Source organism: Aythya ferina (genome assembly GCF_964211825.1).
Source record: "Aythya ferina genome assembly, chromosome: 18".
NCBI lineage: Eukaryota > Metazoa > Chordata > Aves > Anseriformes > Anatidae > Aythya > Aythya ferina.
Window position 1 is genome coordinate 13,320,591 of NC_140317.1, and position 7,861 is coordinate 13,328,451.

General features: G+C 52.6%; 1 long non-coding RNA gene across 2 annotated transcripts; it reads left to right on the top strand.

Annotated features, from left to right (window-relative positions):
- The first annotated feature begins 3,333 nt into the window (after positions 1 to 3,333).
- Positions 3,334 to 6,097, top strand: LOC311420689. 2 transcript variants are annotated; one of them, XR_014684482.1, is made up of 6 exons: positions 3,334 to 3,740; positions 4,008 to 4,061; positions 4,162 to 5,470; positions 5,587 to 5,636; positions 5,736 to 5,804; positions 6,030 to 6,097. It is a non-coding gene; the product is annotated as an uncharacterized lncRNA (long non-coding RNA). The 2 variants fall into 2 exon arrangements; XR_014684483.1 differs by lacking the exon at positions 6,030 to 6,097 and adding an exon at positions 5,891 to 5,993.
- The last annotated feature ends 1,764 nt before the right edge of the window (positions 6,098 to 7,861 follow it).

The following is a 7,861-nucleotide window of genomic DNA, read 5'->3' on the forward strand; positions in this document are numbered from 1 at the left end:
TGAAAAGGCGAAGAAAAATGAGTGGAATAAATCTGAGTGCACATAGTCCTGCATCCCGAAGGGAGCACAGAAGGAAGGTTGCTTGCTTAGAAGAGCAGTGGATGCTTCGTGCCCGCCTTAAAGAGAATATTAACAGAGAGAATTCTTTGTAAGACAAGCTGCCCCGCGGGGTGTGGGTAGCAAATACGTTGGAAAAAATACAGCCACAAGCTCCGAATGGCACAGTAGGCGAGCTGTGATCCGCCCGACAAGGCCTCCCGCGGGCGCCCTCTGCCGCCACCTGCTGGTGGGAAAGGGGTACTGCAGGGGGCCGAGGAGCGCGCATGCGCGGTGGCGCCGGCGGGCGCCCTCTGCCGCCACCTGCTGGTGTTATTCGAGTACTGCAGGCGGCCGAGGGGCGCGCATAGCGCGGTGACTCCCGCGGGCGCCCTCTGCCGCCACCTGCTGGTGGAAAACGAGTACTGCAGGCGTCCGGGGGGTGCGCATGCGCGGTGGGGGTCCGGTGGCGCCCCTTGCCGCCACCTGCTGGTGGTAAATGGGTACTGCAGGCAGCCGGGGGGCGCGCATGCGCGGTGACGCCCACGTGCGCCCTCTACCGCCACCTGCTGGTGGGAAGCGAGTACTGCAGGCTGCCGGGCGCCACGAATGCGCCATGACGCCCGTGGGCACCCTCTGCCGCCATCTGCTGGTGGAAAATGAGTACTGCAGGCGGCCGGGGGGCAAGCATAGCGCGGTGGGGCCCGGGGGCGCCCTCTGCCGCCACCTGCTGGTGGGAAGCGAGTACTGCAGGCGGCCGGGGGACGCGCATGCGCCGTGGGGTCCGGTGGCGCCCTCTGCCGCCACCTGCTGGTGCAAAACGAATACTGCAGGCGGCCGGGGGACACGCATGCGCGTTGGCACCCGCGGGCGTCCTCTGCCGTCACCTGCTGGTGGTAAAGGAGTACTGCAGGCGGCCGGGTGGCGCGCATGCGCGGTGGGTTCCGGTGGCGCCCTCTGCCTCCACCTGCTGGTGGTAAAGGGGTACTGCAGGCAGCCGGGGGGCGCGCATGCGCGGTGACGCCAGCGTGCGCCCTCTGCCGCCACCTGCTGGTGGAAAGCGAGTACTGCAGGCGTCCGGGGGGCGCTCATGCGCGGTGGGGCCCGGGGGGGGCCTCTGCCGCCACCTGCTGTTGGGAAAAGCGTACTGCAGGCGGCCGAGGGGCGCGCATGCGCGGTGATGCCCGCGGGCGCCCTCTGCCGCCACCTGCTGCTGTTATTCGGGTACTGCAGGCGCCCGGGGGCCGCGCATGCGCGGTAACGCCCGCGTGCGCCCTCTGCCGCCACCTGCAGATGGGAAAGGGGTACTGCAGGCGGCCGGGGGGCGCGCAGGCGCGGTGACGCCCGCGGGCGCCCTCTGCCGCCACCTGCTGGTTTTAATCGAATATTGCAGGCGCCCGGGGGCCGCGCATGCGCTGTGACGCCCGCGGGCGCCCTCTGCCGCCACCTGCTGGTGGAGAACGAGTACTGCAGTCGGCCGTGGGGCCGTGCATGCGCGTTGCTTATTACGTCGTTGTTTTTTTTGCTGTGTAATTTCCTACGCTCCTAGATTTTTCTTCATATGTAAATCACACAGAATCACAGATCTTCTAGGTTGGAAGAGACCTCAAGATCATTGAGTCCAACCTCTGACCTAACACTAAAGTTTGAGCTAATTCCCGTGGAAAATATTTCATTTACTTTCTTGGTTGTATTGTCCTTTCTATGTTCAAAGCTGAGGCATAAATACGGTAAATTTTGCTTCTAGAAACACCCCAGTTCTTTTGTCTGCACTCTGCATGCTGTAAACTAGGGATAGGCACAAAACAAACAAATAAATAAATAAATAAAAGAACACAGCTGCTGCTGCTCCTGCTCTCTTTCTTGTGGTTTGCCCCCTCCCCTTTCCCAGGTGATTGGGTTTGGGTGCTGGGCGGGGCCAAATGGTATAGGAGCCCCAGGCACGGCATCAGAGAGCTCCTTCTGCCCGGGCTGCTCTTTGGGGTCAGTGCTTTGTTGATGCTTCTGTTAGCTACATGCAGGGTTCTTTTGGTGGGTCAGGGTCTGGTACGATCTTTTAGAGGAAACCGATCTAGTAGTATGTGCATTTATTGCTTGAAGCTCTTTGGAGGTGATTAATTGTTATAGCACATTTATGGATAGGATGTCAATGTTATTTTGTGCGTTTGCTTTGTTGTTCTAGGTCCCTCGTGATTTTTGCAGGGTTACAGGGCAGATGCCACCAGATCTACCCCTTTTGTTGTTTTTGTTTGATTTTTTTTTTTCTTGATTTTTCTTTTTCTTTTTTGGAAGGGGGTTTGGGATTTGAGCGTCCTATTTTTTGGGGTTTGGGATTTGAGCATCTCAATTTTGCGGGTTTGGGATTTGAGCGTCTTAATTTATTGGGTTAGGGGTTTTAGGCATAGGACTTCAGGGGTTTAGTGTGGTAAACAGTTTGGGTTAGGTCCGTAGGGGTTTCGAGGATGTTTAGGGATAGGGCTTGAGGCTTTTTTGTGTAAGGGCGGGAAGGGCTAGGGTTACAGTGAGTGCTGTTAAATGTAGTTCTCGAAAACTCGGCCTCTGATTGGCCGTGCTGGCTGTCCAGGGAATTCTGGTAGGTGTAGTTTTCCGGCACCAGGCTTCCGGTAGGCCGTGTTGACTGCCCGGAGCATGCCGGGAGATGTAGTTCTGGGACTCCGAACTTCCGGGAGGCCATGTTGGGTGCCCGGAGCATGCCGGGAGATGTAGTTCTGGGACTCCGAACTTCCGGGAGGCCATGTTGGGTGCCCGGAGCATGCCGGGAAATGTAGTTCTGGGACTCCGGACCTCCGGGAGGCCATGTTGAGCGCCCAGAGCATGCCTGGAAATGAAGTTCTCGAGAACTAGGGTTGGGGTTAGGGACTAGGGCTGGGGCTAGGGTTAGAGTTTAGGGTGAGGGTTGGGGATAGGGTTAGGGCTAGTGAATGCTGGTTCTCTGTGTTTGCAGATGACGGTGAGCGTGTTTAAACTAATTCCAGTTGAAGAAGTTTCAGTTACTTGCTTGGTGCCGTTATCAGTTCAACATTAAAAGCTGCAGCAAAAGCAAAAGGGGATTTTTGCTTCTAGAAACACCACAGGTCTCTTGTCTGCTCTCTGAATGTTTTTGAGATAAAACAGTTTTTAAAAAACAAAACAAAACACAGCTGCTTCTTTTGCTCTCTTCCTACTTTCATGTGCTTTGCCCCTCCCCTTTCCCAGGTGATTGGGTTTGGGTGCTGGGCGGGGCTAAATGCTATATGAGCCCCAGGCATGCCATCAGAGAGCTCCTTCTGCCTGGGCTGCTCTTTGGGGGCAGTGCTTTGTTTTTCCTTCTGTCCGTTGCAGGGTTGTTTAGGCAGGCTGGAGTCTATGGATTTCTGGATTTTAAGTGCTTAGAATTCACTTAGGAGAGGGATGTTTAGTAGGGGCTGCTGGCTCAGTTTGGGGCGCGGTTGTCACTGCAGTTATTTTCCTACAGCAAATAGAGTAAAATTCCAGTTTGCCTTTTAGAGGTGCTATAAGTGGGTAAAGAGAACAGATGGAAGCGTGTGCCACGTGGGATAGGCAAGCGGCTGAGGTACAGGAGGGGATGAGAGTATGTGATTTTTTTTTTCTGGGGATGAAATGGAATCAATTTTGTTGGTGTATAATCTGTTCTGCTCCTAGATTTTTCTTTCAATGTGAAGAAAAGTTTGAGCTAATTCCAGGTAAGAAAGTTCCAGTTACTTGCTGGGTCGTATTGTCCTTTTAATATTCAAAGCTACAGCAAAAGCGTGGGGATTGTTGCTTCTAGAAACACCCCAGTTTTCTTGTCTGCGCTCTGCATGCCGTTGAGCTAAAGCAGACTAAAAAATAAATAAATACAGGAAACACACACAAAAAAACCAACAATAACAAAAACAACAACAACAAAAAAACACCATTGGGTGATGTGTTGTGAACGCAACGATCATTTAATCCCTTTGTTTTCCCAGGTGGTGTGGATGATACTGGTTGCACTGTTGGAGCTTGGATTTGGAGAGGAACAGGTGGGCATAGTTGTATGTTGCATCAGCAGTAGTCAGCATTGTGGAGAAGGTGGGCATCATGACCGGCATGCTAGTGAATGCTGGTACTCTGTTTTTGCAGCTGATGATGAGCCTGGCAATTGCCTAAGATGACAATCAGTGCCTGTGCATTTCTTGAGGCGGAGGGAATTTACCATGCAGCAACCTGAGAGCTAAGTTGGGGGGCACCTGGTATTTGCATATCTGGGGTGGCTAATGGGAGCTGGGAGTCAGAGCAGCGTGGAGCCAGCTGGCTGAATAGACTTGGTGCCACTGCGAGGGTGGCTCAGGCTGGGTCACGTTCAGGCTGCTTGTGGCTGGGTCACCAGGCTAATAGAAGCAGCGGGATTATTTTGTAGCGTGAGTGCGTGCGCCAGGCAGGACAGTTTCCTTCTGTTCGTCTGTCCTGTAGTGTTGCTTCTGCAATATCTGTTCTGTGCTTCTCGGGTCTTGATATCCTCCTAGCTTTTGACTCTGGACTGACTAGACAGGCAACTTGGTAGCGGTGCTGAAGGGCCTCAGTGCTTGTTTTGTCATCGTGGCTCTGATCCGAGCACTTCTTGTCTTGCAGTCGCTGCTTGAAATGCAGTTCTGTTTCAGGTCTCGTGCATCATATTCGGTTTGAGATCGCGTCTGTTTCCATCCTCACTCTTGCAGAAGTCATCTGGGCCGCATCAGGAGCTCTTGTTGGGAATTGATTTCCTAAGCGTCGTCTTATGGGGTTTTCAGTCCCCATCCTTCTGGTCTGATGTCTTGAAGGCAGGCTTTTTCGGCCTCCATCATCCCAGTTCTGGCAGTTGCTTCCAGTCGCGTGTCGTGACATTTGAGTCTCCTCTAGGGTCTGGTGCAGAGCACCTGTTGTGACTTGCTGTTGCCACAGGGCTTCCCTCTGGGGGTCTCTTTTTCTTGCGCCTTGTGTTGTGTGTTTTGTTTGTAGTGCTTGTGGCGTGGCTGTGTGTGTATGTGTTTGGTCTGGAGCTGTCCTGCCTGGCAGTTAGTGATGACAGCTAACGTGGCAGTGCATGGGTGTGCTAATACGTTGTCTGGAGTGTTTTGGCGAAGACATCCGGTCTGCCTCTGGGCACATACTGAAGGGCAGCTGGCACAGTCATCTCAGTGTTGTTTGTCAGATGTGTAGGGGGGGGAGAGTATATCTGCTTGTGAGCAGCTGTTTGCATAGTGCTTGAACGGTGTGCTTGAGGAGGAGGTCTGTGGAATCTTGAAAGCTTACAGATAAGGGGTTTTTGAAACTTTTATTTTTATTTCTCTCCTGTCCCCAGTAGAGTGTAAACCTTTGGAGGAACCTGTCACAGGAAAGAGCTCCTTCTGGAACTGTCCAGCACTCGGTAGGCAGCTTGGTGACTGGCTTGATCTACTTCTGAGGTGCTGAGGTAAGGGGGCTGCTGTTTTGAAACAATTTGTAAATGGGGTCCCTTCTGTTGTTGAGGGATGGGTGCTAATGCTGGCAGCTGAATGATTATCTTGTGACCGTTTTCATTTGCTAAAGCTGAAACACAGTGTACAACACAGGACTTGACCACAGCTTCTTTTAGCAAGGTGAGCGATGAGCAGATCTAGCAGTTACTTTAGTGGTGCAGTTGTCACTGCAGTTACTTAACTGCACAAAGTACAGTAAAAATCCTGTTTATATTTCAGAGGTGTGTTGTAGCTGGCTTAAGAGAGCAGATGGAAGCATCTTCCTCGAGGGCAGGTGAGGGGGCAGAGGTAAGGGAGCAGGTGAGAGTAACTGTCCCAGCTGTGCTGTGTCTTTGGATGCTGCTTCAGCCTATGCTTTTCTTTTTCTTTTGCAGGTGTGTTGCACAGGCTGAGTGGGGCCAAGCTGCACTCTGAAGAGCAGCACGAGAAGGGCGGGCTGTTTGTGAGCTGGATTGGAGCAGAACTGCCAAGTAGCACGAGGTGACTGCGAAGGGTATCCATCTTGCTTTGCAGGTGCCATGGCAGGCTCTCCACAGAAGCGGTTGAGGATTTGAGAAGAGGTTGCAGATCATTGAGGAGCGACACGTGCAGGGACGGCTTGAAAACGGTATGGCTGCTTTCTCTTCTGTTTATCAGGTGTCCCAGGCAACGTGGGCTGTGATGTTAGTCTTTAGAATCTGAACAAAGCAGGTGCTGATGGCAGTCTTCTTTGGTAGGCAAAGAGTTGCCCGAAGCCCTGTCCTGTGTAGCCTGGGCACGCCTCGCTGAGTATGAAGCTTGCTTTCCAGCAGTTCTCAAAACTGTGTTGAGGCTGAAATGCTGTGTCTGTGTTTTGGTTGGGGTTGCACCTTGGTGAGTGTAGGGATGGGTTTTAAGTGGGTGCAGCGGAGGGCCTGGCCCCAGTGTCCTGTAGTGTGTTTTAACACATCAGCATAACCTTTTGGTTCTCAGATAGCCTACTGAAGTAAGTGATTTCTCCTGCGAGTGGAATGGAATTGAATTCTTCTTTTGGCATGTAATCTGTTCTGCTCCTAGATTTTTCTTTGTAAATGAAAGATTGAGGTAATTCCAGGCGGAAAAAAAAAAAATTATTTACTTGTATTTTCCTTTCAATATTCAAAGCTGCAGCAAAAGCATGGGGATTTTTGTTTCTAGAAACACCACAGTTCTCTTGTCTGCACTCTGCATGCTGTTGAGCTAAGCCATATAAAGAAGTTAATAAAACCACAGCTGCTGCTCCTCCTCTTTCAGCTTTTTTGTGCTTTCCCCCTGCACTTTCCCAGGTGATTGGCTTCAGGTTCCAGGTTGGACCTAATGGTAACTGAGTTGCAGGTATGCCATGAGAGAGCTCCTTCTGCCTGGGCTGCACTTTGGGGTAAGTGCTTTGGTTTTCCTTCAGTTGTTTGGAGGGTTCTTTAGGTGGGTCAGTCTATGGACTGATGCATTTTTCAAGTAGAAACCAGTACTCCTATCTTTTTGAGGTGGCAACTGGCAGGATCTGTCATTGTAAAGCAATCTAGTAGTAGGTGCCTGTATTGCATGCAGCTCTTCCTCAGGTGAGTAGTAGTTATAGCAGTGTTACGGATAGTATGGTGATGTTACTTTGTGTGTTTGCTTTGTGGTTCTGGGTCCCTTATGTTTTTTGCAGAATTACGGGGTTTTCTGTGAGTCTTTGCCTTTATGTCAAATCTTATCAAAGTCATAACCTTGGTGGCAAAGTGATGGAGCATGGTTTAGGAGAAATGTATCATTGAAGCTCCCTGTGTGAGCGTGTATCTGAAAATGGCAGCAGTGGGCATGTAAGGGGTATTCTGTTTCAGGTTTAGGGACAGTTTATTGTATTTCTGGAGCTTTTGCCTGTGTGTTTGCTGTCTGTTGAGTCTTTAGACCTTGCAGCCTTCTAGTCTTGATGTCCTTGAATTGACATATTAGAAGTATGTTTATGAGATGTTGCTAGGTAGTTGTATTTGGGAAACAGTTAAGCATGGTTCCTTGACCGCGTAAGTGCAGTACTGCCAAGAGACTGAGCAGGGTCACCTTCTTCATCAGTGAAGAATAAGTCTGTTCGGGCCCATTTCGGCGCGGCGCCGCCCGGGCCCATTTCGGCGCGGCGCCGCCCGGGCCCATTTCGGCGCGGCGCCGCCCGGGCCCATTTCGGCGCGGCGCCGCCCGGGCCCATTTCGGCGCGGCGCCGCCCGGGCCCATTTCGGCGCGGCGCCGCCCGGGCCCATTTCGGCGCGGCGCCGCCCGGGCCCATTTCGGCGCGGCGCCGCCCGGGCCCATTTCGGCGCGGCGCCGCCCGGGCCCATTTCGGCGCGGCGCCGCCCGGGCCCATTTCGGCGCGG